Consider the following 22,358-nt stretch of genomic DNA (forward strand, 5'->3'; position numbering starts at 1 on the left):
TGATACCAAACAGCACAGTGACTGCTTTTTACCCTTTAAATAAGCAGACTGACTGATTACAAGATTGAAAACACGTGATGCTGATTACAGGACACACTTTAGTTTAACATGTCCCTATGGGCAAAATGTAATTAAATTTTTCTAGGGGTGCCATGCTTTATTTTTCCAAGGCCAGTTTCATTAGTCAGTTGTTTTTTTTTATTTGGTAAACCAAAACTCAAAAGCAATGTTTTATTTTCATCCATTGATTTTTACTATTTTGTTTTCCTATTAATACTTTTGTCAGTTTCAATTTATTTTAGTTACCTTTGTGAGGATATTTTTTTTCTTTAACAAAAAGGTACAAACAATTTAGACTGTCTGTAGCTGTTACTGCTAAGGATGCTGATCTGCAGATCTCAGATGGCAAACAGGCTAACATGCGTATGTATGTTTGGGATTTCAAACATTTTCAAACATACACAGCAGGTATTATATATATATATATATATATATATATATATATATATATAATGTGTTTACTTCCACATGGGTGGATTGCCCTCCCAGCAGTGCAGCTGAGCTGTCAGTTTGTAAGTATGTTAGTGAGGAGGTCAGCTCAGCTATGTTCCTGATCAGTAATCACAGTAGAGTATCTGTTAATCCTGCCCAACTTTGGTTAAAACTTGTAAAATTTAAAAAAAAAGTTATATTCTTACCTTTGCATGAAATGAGAATCATCAACGCTCCCTGACATAGTTCTAGCTTTTCTGTTTTTTGTCTTTTTTTTTTTTGTTCTTTTGATGGGGATTCAGATGGCATATGGATGTCTACCCTTCGTGTTGTTGTGTTGGTTATTAAAAAAGAAAACTTCACTGTGCAACTTTTGTAGGATTTGCTTAAACAGATTTATTTTTATACCTGTGCAATATTGTTAACTTATTGTTACCATTGGCAGTGCCATTTCTGCAAAATTGCTTTCTGTAAAATGGATAAAAATCTTTATTTTATCATACCTCTGTAGTTTTTGTTAGTAATCAGGGGCAGACCCAGACACACTGCTTCATTTCTGATCCTTCAAAATGATCTAAACAGAAAATTGATGGCGTGATCTAAGCTTCACATTTTATATCTTTTAAGCTGTTTTCTTTCATTCAAACTTATACAAGGCATTTTCAGACAAACCTATACATTTGTTTGACTCAGACTCTAATCCAAATTTACCCCACATGGTTTCTCATACTATCAGACTATTTTCTACAGCTCTATTTGCTGCTCAGTTAGAAAAATCAGTGAGGTGTCTGCACAGAGACCAGAGGATGCTTTAGGACAATACCCAACCCATCCACAGTCTGCTCCCCTACTGCCGTCTGGTTAATTATACAGAAACATCCTCTGCTGAGCCTTTAGACCTAAAAGCAGTTTAATTTTTATTATCGTCAGCCACATGTATGGTTTTTACTGTACAATCTTCCAAAGCATAACAAGGAATAAAAATTCAGTTGTGAATTAAAAAAACGTAAGAAGTTATTTATTTACTGTAGCTAGTTGTGTCTTTTGTCAAATAGTTTTAATTTATTTTCCACACACATCCTGGCATGCCCAACCCATGAATAACTAACTAAAAAAGTAGCTCTGATGAAAGCTGCAGAGCTGAGTTACCTACATCTAACATTGTTGTACATGCCTCGGTATTATGAATTAATAATGGAGACAACCTCGCTTTATTTTGATGTGGTGAGTCTAGAATTAAAAGTGATTATGCTGCACGTATTCCAGTATTTTATAATGCACTGCGTCTGCATGAAGTCTAGGTCTCAGAGGAGGAAAGTGCGGCTTTTTGGCCCAAACACGTAGTGTTCGAATGGCAGGAAGTTGTGATTTCAGTGGCTACGTGGGGCATTTATGCAACTTTAATGTATCGTTTGTGCACAGGAAGGTTTGACTACTGTAATGAAGAAGTGCAAGCTTGTTAAATAGAGTGAAGTTTTAAATAAAGTCAAGCATTTTAAATATGCATGCAAGGCAAATGTTGAAATTCAGCAGTTATTACAGTACTGCAGGCCACTTTGTGAGGAAATAATACTTGCAAATTAATTTTTACTTAGCTTGACCCTGTGAATACAAGCGGCTTTTCTTGATGTGTAGCTGCTACCAAAGTACAGCTGGAGTTTTTCTTATTTTATTTTATTTTTTAACTGTGTGAGCCACGTTGTGCTCCCAGGACTGTGGGGGTGAGTCAGATGAAATGCACCCCGAGGAGCACGGGATGACATCCCACTGACAAACATGCAATAATACTCAGCGGGTGTTAGCAATTGATGGATCTGAGAAGCCATGAATGGCAATGAAAGTGAATTAGTTGCTTATTTCGCTTATGTCACACACTTGCCTTTAGTGTTGTTCCCTTAATGTGCTTAGCTTTTCAGGCATGCTCGCGGTGTCATTGTGTATTTTTTAGCCTGTCTTTTTGCACTCTTTATCGTTCGCTCCTTCTGTCTCTTTGAATTTTGCTCTATTTTTAGTGAATTCGGCAACCCACACGAATGGCATTTGCGTTGCAAACGAGCGATAATAGCTTGTGGGAATTTCACCAAAGTAATCTACCACTCGGATGCCGGTGGGGGAACAATCCTAGTGGCTGTTGTCAGATTTTCTCATAGTAATGTACACACAAGCACACACACACACACGCGGCGCTGTCTGAGAACGAGGTTAATGGAAAAATTGTTGTCCACACTGTTGGAGCCATCGGTCATCAATCAGAGATAAGGTGTTTGGGTCAAGAGAGGGCCCTGATTGGATGCTACAGGAACAAACATGACTCCTTAGATGAAGAAAGGGGGAGAATGAGGGAGGTGACAAGTGTCATCGAGGAGATATGGGGAGTGTGTATGAAGGATACATCACCTGCTACATTTAATCACTTTTCTGGAAACCTTCTCTTCACTTTATAAAAGCCACTGAGAACTCCCACATACCATTGAAAGGTTTTTTAACATGCATATTTTTTTCCTGCCTTTCTCATGATGGGTTTTCTAATTTATACAGTGTCAATAATTTGCTCATTCCTTTAAGAACAAACCACGGAGGCATTTCTTAAAGATGGTATCTCACTGGACTATGACTGTCAGAGGCTAGTTGGCGAATCAAAATTGCAGGAAAGTTGCAAGAAAATATGCAATTTTTGAGTTGTACTTTCATATAACTCTGAGTGTTTGTGAAAATCATGGCCCGTTTTTGTGTGCACGGCTTGCATAACTGCACTTTTGGCTGTGCACATTATTTTTTTGTCCACCTCCGCCCACATCACACCCACCTCAGCTCATTTTGTTCAAACTTCCCCCAAGTTTATGATTTATTCTGCTGGACTATACTTTTTAAATGAAGACAGGGAGGTTTGGACCAGTTTTTCAATAATTATTTATCATCAGCTTAGGTTTTAGTGTCAAAGTCCAGCTCAAGCACTCTTGAGATAAGTTGGAGAGCACCACAAGGAATATTTTAAGAGAAAGTTTGTCACACAGATTAAGGCAAAATGAAGTATTGATTATTTTAGAGCTAAACAAATAGCTTAACAAATCTTTTAAACATGAGATGTACAGTAAATCTTTCTCTATATCAAAGCAAACTTCATTCTTAGTTTTTTTTTTTAAAGGGCCACAAAACGCTTCTAAAGAGATAGGAAGGGTGGGTGTAAGTGCTGTTTCTTTCTTTGAGGTCCTGTTTTGGTGATACAGCATCAAGTTACCGAAACACTTCTGTCACTTCATGGTAGATTTATGGTCACAAAGAAACTTATGGCTTTCTGTGTTTTTGTAAGAAGAAATCAGAACCACTCCAACTGGGGTTTGAAAAACATCATGGTTAGGGCTAAAATGCTTTTTTTTCCCCCTTTGCACCCTTGTTGTGCTCATGGATGCCATTTTGATACTTGACATGCAGTTGCGTTCACAACCATTAGAGCTTGCATAATTATCTAATGTAATTATGGGTTGTTATTTCCTGAAAGCACAGAACACCCAGGGGTTTGTTTTTCAGAGACATGTCCCTGAAAGACCTGTCTGCTCTGGATACTGATTCTCAGAAGTAGAACATTTTCTCTTTCAAAGCTGCCAGTCACAAAATATTTAACTCAAATAAATTCAGTAGAAGTCATCCACTATTTTATTTTAATCAGATATCCTCACTGTATTTCGACTATCTTTGCTTTCAACTGTAAATGCTTCATTTAGATAGTAAGTAGATTAACCTTTCACACACTGCCACAATTGTCAGTGTTAACCTGTTTCAGTCCTAACATTCTTGCCCGCTGTGATTGTTCCTCCTGTTGGTTCTAGCCGTGAATGTGATGGTTTTTAAACAAAGCAAATAATTCAGACAAACACAAAAATAATTGGCTGACATGTGTTTCTTTTCAACTTGTTTTCAAGCTTTAATCATTCGTATGAATTATTAATAATTGTTAATATGTAATTATCTATTTAAAAAGCATATTTAAAACAACAAAGTGCAGTACATAAAATTGTTGAGAAGTGAACAAAATAGCAGCATTACCAGAATTATTACCAGTTGACAAATCCAGCCTTGGTGTACAAGACCTATACTGCCTTAGAGTCTTGACACTAGCAAGGTTGGTGCAAGGTTGGTTTGTTTCTGTGTCTGTTTCTGGTATTTGGTTCTTTTTCCTGTTGTACCGGACCCCTACTGAACCATGGCCCTCATACGGAGGTACCTACGGAATCATGACTTAGATGGATCATTGCACTCCTAGTGCTTTATAGATCAGCAAGAAAAAAAAAAAACCTTTAAAATCAATCCTATCAATCCTAAAACGAAGAGGGGGCCAGTGAAGTGATGCAAGCACAGGGGAGATATAGCCATGCTTTTTTGTTCACTGTAAAAGATGAACTGCAGCATTTTAGATCAACTGCAGCTGGGAAAAAGGAGCCTGGCTAACACCAATGTACGGAAAATTACAGTAATCAAATTTGGAAGTTGAAAAGCATGGGCTACCCTTCAGAGTTGGTAAATGATAAAAAGGATTTCAGCTTTTTGTAAAAGTGTCAGTTTAATAAAAGGTAGCAATACACATTACAGCCTTGTACGCACTGGGAACATATCTGGTACATATCTGGTAAATTCCAGGTATGTATCAAGTAGATGCCCTATACAGAGTAACAAGTCACTTAATAATACAGCTTGGTCCCCATAGGTACTTAGTACATACCAGATGCGTCATCTGTACTTGCTAAATACCCAGCAAGTATAATTTACCACTGAACAAATTTGTTTTTCAAAGTCAAAATCATGATCAAGGATCACACCGAGACTTTATGGCAGATTGAAGGCTGCCCAGATCCAGATGAGGGGCGCTGGGATGATCTGTGTCCAAAGATCATCACTTCAGTTATGTCTTCATTTAGTTTAATTAACTTCAATTATAAGACATCAATGTTTTATTCTCTGATAGATATTTAAACAATGGTTCAAGTGAAAAAAAAGAGTTGCTGAGGTTTATTTAGACATGTTAGACATTTAGCCAAAATACATTATCTTTGTGTTTTGTTTTTTTTTTAAGTCAGTGTGATGTGGACACATAAACCACTTATGTTTTTGAATTTTTATGATTAAAAAATTAGAATTGTTCAACTAATGTTACATTTTTGGATTTTCTCATCCAGACCCAGTTCTCACAAAGCGAGTGAGACACTTAAAAACCGAAGCAGATGGGCCTGCACCCAAAGCTTGGCTGTAAATTCTCTGTTAAAAAGGGAGGAATTGGCAGCGTGATCACAATCAGTGCCTGAAGTTGGCATTTGTACGTTTCATGATGATGTGAGTTTTATTATGCTCTGCAGTGGATTAACAGTTAATGTTTTTTGTACCTAATCGTGTTAGTTTGGAATTTCATTTTCAATAGTGAAGAGCCGCCTTCAAAACTTCTCATTTTCTGGTTTCTGTAATTTTCTGTCACTGAATATGAAACATCCCCATGCAAACACGACACTTCGGGAAACAGTATATTTACCCAGATCTGTAGTCAAATAACCATAATGAACATTTGCATTGCTTGCAAATGGGAAATGTTTAGAGAAATTCTGTTTTATTTCAACGTTTGATGTCAAATAATGCTGCATCCACCGAGCCTTGAGAGTGCAGAGATTGATATTTTTTTTTCCTCCTTGCTTTTAACTGCTAATTATCAACAGAAGTCATAATGTACCTTTTGGAAAAAATGAGACTATAAATCTCCACTGGTACTTTTTAAAGGCAATTTGCAAATCCAACCTTTTCAGTAGAATTTTTGACTTATTACAAGATTGTTCATAAATGACAAATCAATAGCAGCTATCAATAGCTTATCTGTAGGATGTTAAAGAAAATGTTGGAGCTCTTGCTGGTGCTGTGTGTGAATTGTTAAGGTTGGGTACACTGATAATGATCCACATACATTTAATAATTGACATTTTTCTTGACAGAACTATAATTACCAGAGTACAAAATACCTATCCACCCATTTTCTTTACAAACTGTTTTTGTGCAGGGTTGCAGTGAGTTTGTGCTCCAGCAGTCATTGTGCGAGAGGCGGGGGACACCCTGAACAGGTCGCCGGTCCATCACAAGGACACATAGAGAGAAACAACTATTCACACCTAGTGACAATATTGAGTTACCAGTTAACTTAACATGTGTGGTTTTGATCGATGGGAGGAAACCGTAGTACCCGAAGAAAACCCATGCGTTCACAGAGAGAACATGTAAACCCCTTCACAAAAACGCCCCAGCCAAGTTTTGAACCTGTGACAGTCTTGTTCTGAAGTGGCAGCTCTGACTCCTGGTCTGCTGTGTCCTCTCAGTACAAAATATATTTTAAAAAACGCTTAATGAAAAAATTGGTATTCAGTTGAATCTCTTAGTTTGATCCTGCTGCAGTTTATTGTCTGGGGTTCAGAGTATGAAGGGGAGCTTCAAAGTATCCAATATAAAGATGATTATACTGCTGAGTGACAGACTGGCAGAAAGCTTTCACACCACTACTCAACACAATGTTAATGATAATGTTCTATAATAATAAGGTCAATGCTGGCAGAAAGAAAATAGAATTTTACCTATAAAGGTAAGATAAGGTAAGATGGTGGCCATTCAAATTGAAAAGCAAGAACAGAATGGTCTTATATTATCAGAAAAATTAATTCTAGTTCAATTTTATCAGCTGGCTGTAAACAGAAAGCTGATATTCAGTAAAGCAGTTTGGAGTTTAAAATGTCTGTTCGATGAAAAAATCATTTAGTACTAAAATTTCTCTGGATAATCTGAAGTTTGTGCTGTCAGCCTCAGTGTTTTGTCAGATTTTTTTTCTTCACTAATTTCTGATTAAATAAAAAACTTTGGCTGTCTGTTCACAGTAACATGTTTAAAATAATAATTTTCTCTGAGGACAAAAAAAAATCACAGGGTACTAAACTTTTTCTTTCTGTCATTGAAAATCTACAAATAAACTCCTCCAAATTATTAGGCAGAGGACTTTCTTCTAATAACCCTAAGCAGAAAATAATTACAGTACATCTGTTTTGTCAGTCAAATATAGCTCCTGAACATTTTTATTTTTTGTGCACACGACTGCACAACATTCCAGGTATTTGTTCACACAAGCTCTCTATTTAAAATAGTTAGCAGCTTTGTCAAAAAGGACATTTGAAAAAAAAAAAAAACAACCAATGAGATGTTGATGGACAGATTGCCGATCGTAGCCGGTCCAGCTGAATTTCAGCTGGTTTTGTTCACAATCCAATTTTTAGATTGCAAATCATGTTTTTTAGGAGTAACGAGACTTAAAAGATTTTTTAAAATATATCTAACATTTCCATATGATTAGGGATTTCAGCTTTGAATGGACACCAGCCTCGAAAACAACAAGCTTTCTTTTTTTTTTTTTTACTGAACCTAAAGTTTACAAGCAGAGATACATTTACTGTGAGAGAAGGTGGTAACTATGTAATATTCTGTGCAGTGGAAGAGCCATCCTGACACTACATCTCCCTGAGGCATGTTTGAACAATTTTAGTGGCTGTGCTGCAGAATCATAAAGAACAGGCAGGTGTTAAAGGAACTGAAATATAATTCTAGGTTCAACCTGCAGAGTACAGATCACAGGTCAGTGGAAGGACAGTCTTGAATAATCTAAACACTTTGCCCTCCTAAAGAGCAAAGTAACACCTTTGAGCAGCAATAAACAGATGGGCGCTGGGACGATTTGTCCCAAGGGCACGCTCACGCACACATACAGTCCTACCAAGTTCCGGCCTACATACTCAGCCTCTTCTTCAAAAAGTCCCACCAACTAAATCACACACATCCGTGCCAACATGCACACATTTTCTCATTTTCTTTTCGTACCCTTGGCTTCACTCTCTCTCTTGCACACACGCAGGCACAGACAACACAGTGTGGTAAGCCTTGTGATTTGCCAAATGGCCTCGTGGTGTGCAGGAAATGTTGAGCTCAGTGATCTGTGACAGTAAAAGCCCCACAGAGATGGCCACTGATCTTAACCTGCAGGAAAATGGACATCACTCACACAAACTAAAACACTTTGCTAGCATTAACACGGGAGACATCAGCCGTGCTCTAATGCATCCTCCTCTTACACAGCCAGTACCTACACACACTGCTTCCCATGTACTGCTAGAAGTTGTGTGTTTATGTCCGCCTTAGACAGATCTCTGATTTTCCCGTTGGGCTGTACGCTATTTCACGGGGGGCCCTATTAGGATCGTCTGATTGGTTCTGCCCCTCTTGTTTCCTTGTGTCAGTGCTTCTGTCCAGCTCTACTGTACGGTGTCTTCCTGTTAAAGGTTAATGTATCACGGAGAGACAAAAGGAGAAGCAAACTGCCAGGATACCCAACCCCAGGGGAGCAGAAGGAGTGCTTGAACCTGTTATGATTATTTCATTCACACCCTCACTTGCACCAAAGGCTGTCACATCCGTTGCACGTTTCGGTAAATCAGTGTCTCCTGCTGCTGGATTCGGAGTGTTAGGTGAACGTGGGATTTGTGGTGTGGAGCCAGGTGTGCTGAGAGGCAGCATCTGGCCTCCTATTAGCTGCTTGTTGATGGTTACTGCTGACAATGTATAAGCCTAGACTTACCAACAGTGATGGGGGCTTTCACAGCACTCGCACCTGCACTTGCCAGCTCTGCTTTAATTGTTACAGCAAGCAAGAAACTGACAAGTGCTGTGGATGTGGAAAACAAAAATAGGTGTGTTTAAGTGTGTGCTTGTGTGTGTGTGTGTGTGTGTGTGTGTCTCAGGGCATAGGATAGTTATGCCAATTGACTGATTTGAAGGTTGTGTTTGAGTTCAATTGATTGGCTTATCGAAGCTGAGATGCAGTGTTTCATGTGTGTATCCAAAAAAACTGAAGGTGTTTTTTTAACATAAATTTAGGAGTCAAGTCATAAATAACCCAAGCTTCTTAAAAAAGGATATTTCATGAGATATTTTGCTGACAGACGAAAAGGGTTGACGCCAATGGTTAATGCTAAAGTTTTAAGTAATGCTTTTGTGCAATGAGTCACATTTGGAGTATGTGTTAAAGATCAGTCTCAGCTATTAGCAAACCAAATTTAAGGTTAATATCTGTAAAATTAACAGCCTTTTTGTTGTGTGTGTGTGTGTTTTTTTAAGTTAAGTTGGCTGTGTCAGCCATCTTGAATTAGGTTGGCTCTAAGGGTTTATTGTAGAGGTACATCCACTGGTTACTTTCTGAGAGTTTCATTAAAATTCCCCCAGGAGTTCATGAGAGAGACACAAACACACACACACGGTCATACACAGGCAAAAACCTCATTATCCACCTTTCAGTGGTAGGTGATAAACAGGGGCTTGTTTTCCTATCCATTTCACTCCATAAATGTCTCACAGGGAAAAAATGTTTCTCTAAAACTAGTTTGACCCTGGTCTGAATTTTTGAACATCTTCTTTTTGATGTTGTATTATTTCACATAAAACTGATCCCACTGTTTACCCGCCAACAGAATGTTACTACAATCTGCTGAAGCTCTGTTGAGGCTGACAGTAACAATGCACTGCCTGTCTTCAGAGTGGTCAGGTATTCAGTATGTGAAGGAATAAAGCGTCTCGGTTCTCTGATCAAAGTGCATGCAAGAGACCAACAAGTGGAAAATGAAGTAAACTTTCAGTGTGCTGATCTATAATGGTAGAAACAACAAACAGAACCGACACAACTATTCTAGACTTAGCAGACAGGGAGCAATAGGGGGTGGGTAAGTACATGTTAGGAAACAGGAGAAATCTCGGAATAAACATAGTTATTTACCGACTGGAAATTCTCACAGATGACAGCCTGCTCAGTAGGGGGGTGGGTCCCAGCTCCTTAGCTGCAGCCCAGAAACTAAGAAGCTCAGCCCCTTTCTGCTGTTTTTACATTAATTTGTCATTTTTTAGAGGTAGCTGAGTGACAAAAAAAAGACTAAAGAGGCAACTAGATGTTACTAAAGAAAACTCCATGTAACCAACCAAATTCAAACAAGTTGCACAAATAGATTTAATGTCTCTGAACAAAAACCTAAGACTAAATCGGAACCAAAGCTGCAACAGAAGTCAGAGGCTATCATGTTTTTGCAAAGATCTGTTAGACTAACTATACATAAATGATGAGAAGTGTTTCTTATATCTTTGCCAGCAACGTTCTCTTTAAGCATATGGATGAATATAAAGCACCGTACGCTGCCTTGGCAGGTGAAACTTGCCGTAGACAAGTGGCTGACACATTCTGACTGAAACAACAGCTGGAACCACTTGAGGTTTTCTAAAAGTTTTCGGTTTAGCTTTTACTCAAACACATGGCACAAGTTGAAACTGCTCACCTGGAGAACTGCATAAAAGGGGGTTGTGTTGATGCTGTTTTCAAAGTCCTTTTCGCACACCTATGGCCCCATTCACAGTGAATCAGGACCCTGCCACCACATTAAAATATCATAAACCAGCCAGAACATGGATGGTCTTTGCAGTGTCTTGATGAGGTGTTTTAAAAATGCAGTGTGACAGAGAGTGACAGGTGCACTGTAGCTTTGAGCATGCACAATGCTTCCAATTTGAAGTTGGGGTGGTTTGTCATCATAGTGGCAGCGTAGGGGTATCTTGGGTGGAACATGGGGGCATCATTTCCATGATGCGGGGCCTGTGCACACCGGCCTGGCTTAGTTGTTGAAAATCTGAAGCAGGACTGGTCATGCCGGCTTCATGCTTAAGCTACAAGCGTGAACATAACAAGGATGTGATATCTGTGACTGCATCCTGACACAGTCCAGAAGACTCGTGCCAGGGCGGGCGTATGGAGCGGGGTGAAGGTGCAGGAGAGCATCTCTGGGATGTGAAAAATAACAGGGAAAATCACATTTGTGGAGTACTGAGAGCATGGCAGTGTGAGGTTTGCCTTCACACTGAAGGTGGGGTTTTGAGTTTGCCTTCTAATAAGTTGTGGAAAATGTAGTGAGGTTGTCATTGTCGGGTTAGTGTCATATGCACAGTCTCTCATCAGAAGAATACACTCCGGCAGGTCAGAGTCACCATTAGTCGTTCAGTTTTTTAGGTGCATGCTTCTGTTTTTTTATAAAACTGACTTTTAAGGAGAAGATGAAAATTTAAGGCTTTATCCAGAGTTTCATTTTGCAAGTGGGGAAAAAAGAGAAACCTGACATACAGATCTCTACGAGACATCTCGTCTCTTTCAAGCATTTGAGCTCCATATTTTAGCTCCGTGTATATTTATTTTTTACTGCGGCACTCATATCATTATGCTTCCCTGCACACACAGACAGTAGTAATCAGGCCACTTATCTTCCTCAGCCTCCCTGGCTCTCCAGGCGTGGTATCAAACAGAGCAGCTCTGACAAGCTGAGACTCCTGTAGCTCATACCGTGGCTCGCCTTTAATATCAATTGATTTTTTTTTTTTTTTTTCCTTCACTCATAAGGATTCCGTTGGCGGAGGATAATATTTCTGAGCTGAGGCTGAGGAACAATGTATCGCTTTCTCAGTCAGGGCGCCTTTGCAATTACACCAGTCAGCAGCATGCAATCCAATTCTTCACTTGGTTCTCCTCTGTGGAGGTGATTCCACCCCCATTGCCTCCATCTTTTCCCCTCCCTCTCTTATCTTTTTTTATCCTTTCATCCCATATAGCTGTCTGTGTCTTTTTCCGCCACGTTGTCAGACTGCAAACATTTCCCTAAATTAAACTCCAGCTTCATCAACACTTCTTCCTTCCACCCTAAAATTGCAAATAAATAAATAAAAATTAAAAAAAAGGTCATCATGGTTTTATCATTTTATATCTATGTGACTTTATTTGCAAAAATTCAACTTAAACATGAAAAATACATTTCTCCCTCCACAACCCAGATTGGAAATGACTTAGCATTTCTTTCATGTTTTTTTCTCTCCTTCCAATATATTTCTGCTAAACTCCCCTGACACTTTAAAATACCCTCATGAAAATATGAATCTTTGAGCTACACGGAGACCGACTTCCTGAGGACGATGCTGAGCCTGGAGCCATTCAACTGTGCAGGGACATTAAAAGAAGGGATTATATTTCATTCAGATGGGGGGGGGGTAAGGGGGGGTGTTGGCGGATAAATTCCTCTGCTTCTTTTTTAACTTCACGAAAGTCTTTGGATGTTTTATTCCTTTGTGATGTGACGCCCGCTTGAGGCTGCCTCCCTCGAGCTGTGCTTCGCCAGCCAGCCCACTAGGAGGGACCTGACCTTGAAACCGTCTCATTCAGTTCTTTTCACCTCCTCTGTGTTCTCATTTTTAATTATTGTACAGTGACATACTACGGACATTTAAAGTCATTCAGTCAATTGCTCATCAGAGTCTACGTGAAAAAAATAAATAAATCTGGAACTTGACAGACATTGTAAAACTATTATTTTTTTCAGTGAAATAAGTGCATTTTTTTAAATATATAAATTCAAAGTCCTATAAATTAATCCCTCAATTAAGTGTGCTAATTCATAAGCACTGAAGCAGCCTTATTGGGTCGTTAATCTTCTGTTTAATCTCAATTTTTGGTTTACAACTCGTCGGGCAGCTTTGAAAAGGCCCATAAAGGAGATACATGAAAGTCTGCGGCTCCGTCATGAATAGTGTGTTATGACAGTGTTCAGTGTATGTGAAATTTACAGAAAACTACAACAGATTTTTTTTTTTCCACTCACAACACTGGGATTTTGACAAAATAAGTGAACTCAACCCTTTTTGGAGCTCTGCAGCTCAGGCTTTTTTCACAATAAACTAGGTTTTCAAAGTTTAAATGAGTCACAGGCGGTTGGGCTTTACATGACGGATCTGACGTTTTGATATTTTTTATTAGTTTTTTAAACAATCTGAGTTTAGGTTCTGTGACTTTTGACAAGAGAATGTTCAACTCGGTGTGATTATCACGCAGTGCCTTTTTAGCTATTTACATGTTTCAGATTTTTCAGTAGCAAAATCTTCTTAGACCTTTAAACTTCATATCTGTTGTACAGTTTATATATCACAGCAAAGCCATTTTATTTATTTATTTTTTCACCCAGTGTGTTTCACTGCTATTAGACTTCTGGTTTTCCCTCAAATCTCCTCGGGGTTTGGGAGTGCACCCACAAACTGTCATTGACTTCACCGGTACCAGAGCTCAGGACTTTTTTTCCTCAAAACATGAAGCAAAGGGTGGTTTTAACTTGTCATATCCACCATGTGAGACATTATAGACACGTAGAAATGAAAGTGCAACTACCAGATGCTTCTGCTGTTTATGGTTCAGGACGTTAATTAATATTATTATTATTAAATAAACCTTTTATTTTTTTATTTTTTACAGAGTGACTGTTTCAGGATTAATTGAGCCTAAATGAGTATTTCATGTTTAAAGTTTTTGATAATCATCAAATTAACCAATAAATCTTTAATAAATCTTCAATTATAGCCCCTTTTTAATTTTTTTTTTACCATAAACGTGAGAATTTCACATTGGAAGGGGGCTTACTAATTCAAATAATAATAATAATAATAATAATAAAAACAAAACAACTGGACTTCTATCCTGTAGTTGAAGATGTGTTGCTTCCAATCCAGGGCGTTTTCTCAATGTAATTTTTGAATACATTTTTTTTTTTTTTTTTTAAACTTCAGACACGATCCAAGCAGTTAATTAATCTATGTATGAAAACGGAAAACAGGAAAGCAGCAAAATAAATCATGAGCTCTTTGTTTTGTTCATTAATCAGTCTGTAAAGCTCTGTCAGCTACTGGACCTGCAGCTATGCATGCAAATCTATTTTTGTTTCTGCTTCTGTCATTTGCTTCCCGTCTTGGAATATTACAGAGTTTTGATTGGGTTCTTTTTTTTTTTGTGACGGGCCTGTTTTGACAGAAACATCTGAGGTTCGACTCTGGGAGTTGTTGTTTTGTTTGCAGGCAATTTACCTGTGAAGTGTAAGACACATGGGTGGTGGTGGGGGGGATGGAGAGGGTGAGAGGAGGAGGAGGAGGAGGAGAAGAAGAAGAAAAGAAAAATGCGACAGAGCTGAAGTCGGGAAGTGAAGGATGAGGGACGGAGAGAAAGAAGGTGAAAAGAAAGCATCAAAATAAGGAAGGTTAGATGGAAGGAGAAACAAGAGACTGGAGTGAAAATTTTAAAAAAGGGAAGTTAAAAGGGTTACGGCAATGAGAGAAGGAAAAAATAATAAAAATGTAAGGCTGCTAATAAGACCCAAAGAATAAAGTTAAGACCAAATAAAATTAAGAAAAGTAAAATTAAGGATAAGAGAAAAGAACATGTCAGGTGTGTGGCACAATATTAGACAAGAGAATGACACAAAAGATGGACATGGAATGAACAGCAAGGAGAAAAGAAATCATTTCTAGGGGCAAAGAAGTGGTAAGAAGTTAAAGAAAAAGTGAAAATGTCAAGAGCAAGGTGAAGAGAGGGAGAAATGAAGGAGAGTGTGAATGATGAGCGGAATAGAGACCATAAGAAAGAGTGGAAGAAAAAAGAGAGGCAGAGAGATTGAAATAATCTAAGGATGAAAAATTTGAAGAAAAAAACAACCAAACAAGAAAGGCTGGTGGAAGGAAGGGAGGATGAAGATAGGACGAAAGGTCAGAGGGAAGAAAGGGATGAAAGAGGAGCTTAGGATCCACAGATATGACGACAGCAGGAGGGATGATGAGATAGACACCAGAGGACAAGGAAGAAGAAGAAGGAAGAGGGAAAAAAACCCTTCAAATTTATGGATGGAGATACAAGGGCAGGAAGTAAATTGAGACCATTGAAGGGAGAAGAAAAACAAAAGTAAAATGGACTGAGAAAAGGATATTTTAGAACTGAGAGAAGGAAAGAATAAAAAAAAGACGAAGGAACGATCTCCCGCACTTCTCATCTTGTGTCACAACTCAGTGCTTTTAATTTTGGGGGAAAAAGTCAAATGAAGCGAAGCTGAAATTCATTTCTGATCTGCGGGGACTCACAGCAGCGTTCTTTGGCAAATGGCTTTTCACTTTGTCAAATTTACCGCCGCCGTGTCTTTGAGGGGCAGAGCGCAGCCACCGGATCCGCTGGAAGCCGCTGCAGGTCCGTCCTGCAGCGGCACATTCTCCGTGGCTCCTCTGAACAGCATGTTCTCTGTCAAAACAGCTTCTGGTGCTTTTCCAACATGTTTTTGTTTACGACGGTTGTGGTTTCATGCCAACTTTGGTTGCTTCTTTTCTCCCCCCCATAATCTGTTTTAGCACCGTAATCTGCAATTCTTTCATGATATAATTTTATAATCTGAAGCACTCTTGCCAATCGAGATGTCTGTTTCTGCACCATAATCTGCAACTTTTCCTATTAAGTGTTTGAATCTCAAGAGTATTTTCAGCTGTCAGCTGAGGTTTGCTGTCACCTGCTCGGTTTTTACCAGGCTTTTTTCTTTCCAGGATTGGGTGTTTACTCTCTAGCAAAGTTCGAGAGTTATTTATTCTAATTATTCTGTAACAGATGTGGGTCCTCACTTCATATTAATGTGCCTCCATTAGTCTTTGTGTTTGTCAGTGCACACAAAGCCAAATAAAGTGTTTGTTCTTCCTGTCATGGGTTGTTGCACACACGCACGCAGGCTTAGGATGAGTCTCCTTCACCTGCTTTCTGTGTCAATAAATCTATTTTCATCACATTCGTTTTTATTTTTTTGCCTTTTTGATACTGCTTCTCTTGCCTTCTGTCGTTATGCTGCTCATAAGTCACTGTCAGAGGTTAAATATGACTCAGAAAGCACCCCATTGTGGCTTTCTCTTCTGGAAATCAAGTATTTAACAAACTACCAACTTCAGGTATTTTGTTTTGGAGGTATGGAGGTATTTTAACCTGCTACGAAAGCCCCCTTTCACACTGGTTGATGAGATCCCACTGCAATGTAAAAAAAATCTTCCAGAATAGAGATGTTTGTTGCAGGGTCTTGGCAGGATCTTCAACAACCGTTAGCACACCAAGTGGGCTCCCCATTCCACATGATAGAACGTGATGCTTTTGAGCATGCACAAAAGATTTGTAGCAAACCTTCGTGGCAGCGTATCACATCTTGGGTGGAGCGTGTGGCAGCCTGTTCGTGGCTTGGAGCCTATGTGTTAGTCGTCAAGAATTTGAATCAAGACCGGCCGCACTCGCCTCGTGCCTAGGCTACGACCGTGGTCGTGACAAAGTCATGGAAACAATCTAGCGTAGACACAGTTCAAAAGAGTCGTGCTTGGGCGGGCATATAGAGCAAGGGGAAAGTGCAGGAGAGCTCTTTAGTGTTTTGGAAAGTAATACAAAAATCCTATTTAAGATCATTGCAATGTCCTGTTTGCCTTCAGACTGAATGTTTCCTAATTTTCTGCAGTCCAGACACGTTCTAATAGGTCGTGTAGGTCATCGTCTGGTGTGAAGGTGACTTAATCAGTAGGTTATTAACAAACTGCAGCTATGAGTTGGTCAAATCTTTTTCTTTTAAACAGGTACAACATAAACAAAAGACTCTTCACAGATGGTGATTTATTGCTTGAGTTTTTCCCCCCATTCCTTTTTTGTCTGATAAAAGAAGATAGAAAAAGGCTGCATAAACGAAGAACAAAACATTTTTTTTTATCTGGCCCTGACCATTCCTGCCCAGACTGCTGAGCTTTTGTATTAGAGGTAAAGATAAATAACCTTTTGCTGCTGCCGGTGCACAGTGGGTGCATGCAACCGAAAGATTTTCCTAAATGGCTTTTAGAAAGATTGCATCTTTGAGTTAAGTGCTACAGAACAGGGTATCATATTTTTTTTATTTCTTCAGTGATTAACTGTTGATTGAGTTTTTTTATTAAGCCTTCTTAATGAATGTGATTTTTGTCCAGAACAAACACAGCTGGGTACTCCACATGGGACCATGAGGAACCAGTGAACCTTTGTTCATGTTTTGAAGACTTTCAATTGTTTTTTATATTTCCATATTTAAAGCTCTTGGCTGGATTTTGCTTTGAATAATTATTGTCCAGCTACACCGCTCCCATCACACGCCAACTCTTGCTAATAGCATGTACCTCACTCATTCTACAAAAGGTCTCAAGTTAATATTAAATGCTTTATTGAATTATTTCAGCTTCCTTTTGTGCATTTAATGATTCAGTTTACTGATGCCAAAACCTATTGGTATTCATATGATTGAATAAGTAATTGGTGCAGAGATGAGCGGTTGTTGTCTAGAGCCTTACTCTGTTGATCTGCTCTTTTGAACCTCAGGCCATGACTTCTGCTTTAGTGAAGTTTTTTTTCTTTCTGCTGGTGCCTTCCTCTCAATGGTATTTATGTATTCAGCGTTCTGGTCTGGTAAACTCGATTCACCTCAGGCATGACGTCTTTGATATTCTGTGTTGTGTTTCTAAGAGCAGCACAATATCTTGAGGAGAGCGCTTCAAATCTGTTATCATCCCACTGATTTGTAAAACGTCCTTGCAATATCCCAGAAATGACTTTAATAAATCAATATTCCTGAGATCAGTCATTTGTAGGATTGTACATCTGTTGTTAGGCAGGTTGGAGGTGGTAGAAAAGTAAAGTGGACTTTAAAGGTGGAAGGGTTAATGTTTTTAAAGCAAATTTCTGGACGATTTCTGCATCTAAAACACGCATAGCAAGACCTGGAACTACTTTCTCTCTGCTCTGACAGATCGTCGGTGTTAGGTGACAAGATCCTTACCATCAAATTTATTGCTTAAAATGACACAGATTGTGTTACCGTTAGCCTCGCTTGGTTTAAGAGATAGGAAGTAAAGTTTCTGAATGCAAATTAGCTGCATGCTGTCACCGCTCATTTTTCTGTCCTATCTGCTAATGATTTACATGTCTGGGATTCTAATTTGAGTTGCACTAGTCCCACTATTCTGTAAATCCTAGATCTTTTTTTTTTTGTTAACCTTCCTGTGGAGAAATGGTACAGTTTTTCTTTTACTCTTCTTCCTCAGCCTCAACGGCATTTTTGGTCACACTACGCTGAAAGTTGCAGTGTTGCCTTTGAATGGGTTGTTTAAAGAAACATTTGAAGGCTTGTCTCCTTTTCCTCCCCGCAGCTGCACAGATGTGTGTCAAGTACTGAAGAGAGAGAGTGATGGAGAGCATACATATTGCGTCTTCATTATGCATTTTCTTTAATGTCTTCTCCTTTCCCAACTGTCCTTTATTTTTCTCTGACACTATAGAGCTAATGAGCAAACAGTTTCTTAGTATTTTCAAAGGCATTGCTTACTTATAAGTCTTCTGTCTTTACCACGGAATGCTAAAGGGCAGTATTGGTTTTGCTGATGTCTGTGTATGTTTATGCATGTATTTGTGTATTCAGTTTAACAAATATTGAACAAAAATGTTGTTCGCTAGTTGAAGGTCTTTTATTAAAGTTTTATTGCTTCTCGTCCAAGGAGCCTTCTGAATTCAAACGGCAAAATGTGGAGTTCCAAGGTTTTAGGCTCTGGTGAGCTTCTCCCTTTTTTGCAAGCTGAACTCACATGCAACTCCCTCCTCTCCCTCCTGAGGGTCATTAGAGTCTCTGTTGGCCCGATCCTCATGCAAGTTATTTTTGGACAGATGCATGAAGGTGCAAATTGGTGTGAAACTATCTCGGGATTAGATTCAAAGCTGTACTGAGAAAGGTCAGGCCACTCCTCACTGCACTGAACTGCATACACAATTCCACTCGGCTTCTGTTTGAGGTGGTTTTGTCCTTTGGATGAACCAGTTTTTGTCTGAGGGTGTTGCTGGGTTTGAACTTCACAAGGGTGCTATGTTTGGCGAACATTCTTCAAAGATTTTTCGACACTTTTTTCCACGAATGGCAGCTCACTACAATTTAAAAGCTTTGAACTCTGGAATTTTCAGTTTGAATTGAGACGGCTCTTTGGATGAGCAGTAAAACGTCTTCAAACATCAAAAAGAAGTCAGGTTCCCTGTGGTTTAACTTACTGGGTATGATAAATGTTCTGGTTAAAACCATCTCCTATTGACTTAACAAAATGGCGGCCATTTTTTTCTTATTTTGCCCAATTGTGGTGCATGCTTGCTTCTGTTTGTCTCCTTTGCTACTGACTCCAGGAGTTGCCATGTTCTATGTATATGCATGTTTTCATCAGTATATTTGTGTCTGTGTTTGTTTGTGTGGGTGAACATCCCCACTCTGAAAACGAGATGAAAGACTGTTCCTCCTATGAGTCACACACTGCTGTCTCGCTCCTAAATGGCTCTGAATACTCTGTGCTGTGATGATCGGCTCTGCCTACAATTTACTTAGCCACATAGAAATGGGAGTACTGCTGCAAACACAAAAAAAAGAGCAAAAAGATGAAAGACCATGATGGACACACACACAGAAAACTTGACAATATACCTGTCAGAGAGCAAGAAAGTCATGCAAATAAACTTGTAAACCTACGAGGTATAGCAGTAATAAGAAAAAAAGAATGAAGAATTTCACATATAAAAGCAAGCAGAAAGAGTTACATGGCACCAGTCTTTTTTATGAATGGATAGATATTTGTGTTATTTTTTTCTTCCATCCATCCATCCACTTCCACTTCCACTTATCTGAGACTGGGTCAAAGGGGCAACAGCTTAAGCAGAAATTCCTAGAGTTCCCTCTCCACTTCTACCACCTTAAGCTCATCCAGAGGGATTCCAAAGTATTCCTAGGTCAGGTGTGAGATACACTCGCTCCAGCAAGTCTTGGGTCTGCTCTCAATTGAGAGCCGTCCCTTTTGGCTCAGCCTTCTCTTCACCATAACAGATTTATACTGCATCTGAGTCACTGTAGACACAATCTCAATCCGCCTACCTCCACTCATGAGCAAGACCCCGAGAAACTTGAGTTCTTCCGCTTTGGACAAGTGCTCCTTTCCAACCCAGAGTAGGCAGTCTGCCCTTTTTTCATTCAGTGCACATGGCCTCAGCCTTTGACTTATCTTTATTCTGACTGCCTCACACTGAACAGCAAACTGCTTCAGTTCCAGCTGGAGGTCCACCCCCCCGAAATAAAGACCCTCTGCTCCTTAGTTGTGCCTAAAAATTCTATTCGTGAAAGTTCAATACAGAATTGGTGACAAAGGGCAACCATAGTATAGTCCAACCACACAAACATGTCTCACTTATTAGAAACAATACAAACCTCTCTTATTCAGAGTTCAGGTGCTATAGTAAAAAATAAACAGCTGTTGTGTGTGTGTATGCGTGTGTGGTAGAAAATTCATTGTAAATAATAAATTTGAAACTATTTTGACAGTTTTTGTATATATTTTGTGTTTTTGTTTTTCCCTGTGTGCATGTGTGTATTGTCATCCTCCCAGCAATCAGACACCAGGCGACACGTTATATAGAGTGTCTGACTCGATATATCTTTACTCTGACACTGTGCAGTTTCAGTGCTACATACTGCAACTTATCTCTTTTGCCCATTGTGTATCCATACTGTTAGTGTTATGTAAATTTTGGCTTAGTGGTTAGCACTGTTGCCTCACAGCAAGAAGGTCCTGGGTTCAAGCCCCGGGTTGGACCTGGGGTCTTTCTGTGTGGAGTTTGCCATGTTTTCTTCGTTTTTATGTGGGTTTTCTCTGGGCACTCCGGTTTCCTCCCACAGTCTAAAAACACGCAGGTTAGGCTGCCTTCAGGTGCAGGCCTCCCTTTCATATGAGCTCTGTGACCTCAGGGGGATTTGCCTGGTTAAATAAAGATTAATAAATACATAAAAAATAAAACTTGACCAGAGACCAAACTTTTAGAGAAACTTTTCAAGTCCCCCTAATCCATAAAAAGCACTTGGTGTGAAATATTAACAACGCACAGGTTTGTAAAAACAGAAGCAGCCTGTTAATTTCAATTATACCAGAAGCAGTCTACCACGAGCAAGGCAATTTATTGTGGGATCACAAACAAGCAGGCCTAATGAATGTCAGATGAAGGTATTCTAATCAACTACCACACAGGTCGCTTGTTTTTTTTATAATCAGACAAATCTAATCGACTATAGGTGTGAAGAAGACAAACACTGGTCCTTGTTAAGTTGCTGAACAATGTTAAAGCTGTGCTGCTTGACTCTGGGTCCTGTAATGGACTCGTGATACCTCCTGGATGTATTCCGCCCCTAGTCCCCACCTCTCAACCTTGAACATAGAGTGGTTATACCAGGGATCTTTGATTTACTGTTTTGCCTTATCCCCCCTCCCAGTCGGTTGAGACAAAAGGCCACTTTCCCTGATTCTGATTCTGCTCAAGGTTGTTTTTTTTTGTTTGTTTTTTTTTTTGTTAGAAAGGAGTTATTCCTCATGTATAAGCAGAATGTCCTATTTCTAATACCTGCAGGTATTATTTTTGCAGTTTTAATATTTTTTAAGAAAAAAACAATCCAACTAACCAAACAGCGAACTAGCTTGTATGATTTCACAATATTTTGAATTCAAGCAGTATTCACCATTGGAATATGGATTGCTGAACTCAACATTGGTAGGAAATTCAGAATTTCATATTCTACTCATCTTTTTAATGTCATTTCAAGTCAATTGTTGTGGTTGCTGGAGAAACCATCTTTGCTCTTTCTTTGACGTTGTCTCTCTTGTCCTTGTTAATTTCCTTCTCCTTTCCTCATGCCAAGCGCCTCCCTGTCTCTCGTCAACCTTTATTGGTTATTCAGAGTTTCACTTTCATTTGAAGCAAGTGTGAATTGGGAGGGGGAAGGGGGGCAGCAATAACAAAACCTATTGTTATATAAGTGAATGAGCAGAATTTAAAACTCATCCACTGTCTTCCCTGCATTATCGTTGTCTCT

The 22,358-nt window shown here is 39.1% G+C and overlaps 1 protein-coding gene across 3 annotated transcripts in view; it reads left to right on the plus strand.

Annotated features, from left to right (window-relative positions):
* The window catches only part of phkb (phosphorylase kinase, beta), a 103,510-nt gene that overhangs the window by 52,520 nt on the left and 28,632 nt on the right, over positions 1-22,358 (plus strand). The gene's annotated exons all lie outside the window — the stretch shown is intronic.

This window comes from Kryptolebias marmoratus, linkage group LG15, assembly GCF_001649575.2.
Source record: "Kryptolebias marmoratus isolate JLee-2015 linkage group LG15, ASM164957v2, whole genome shotgun sequence".
NCBI lineage: Eukaryota > Metazoa > Chordata > Actinopteri > Cyprinodontiformes > Rivulidae > Kryptolebias > Kryptolebias marmoratus.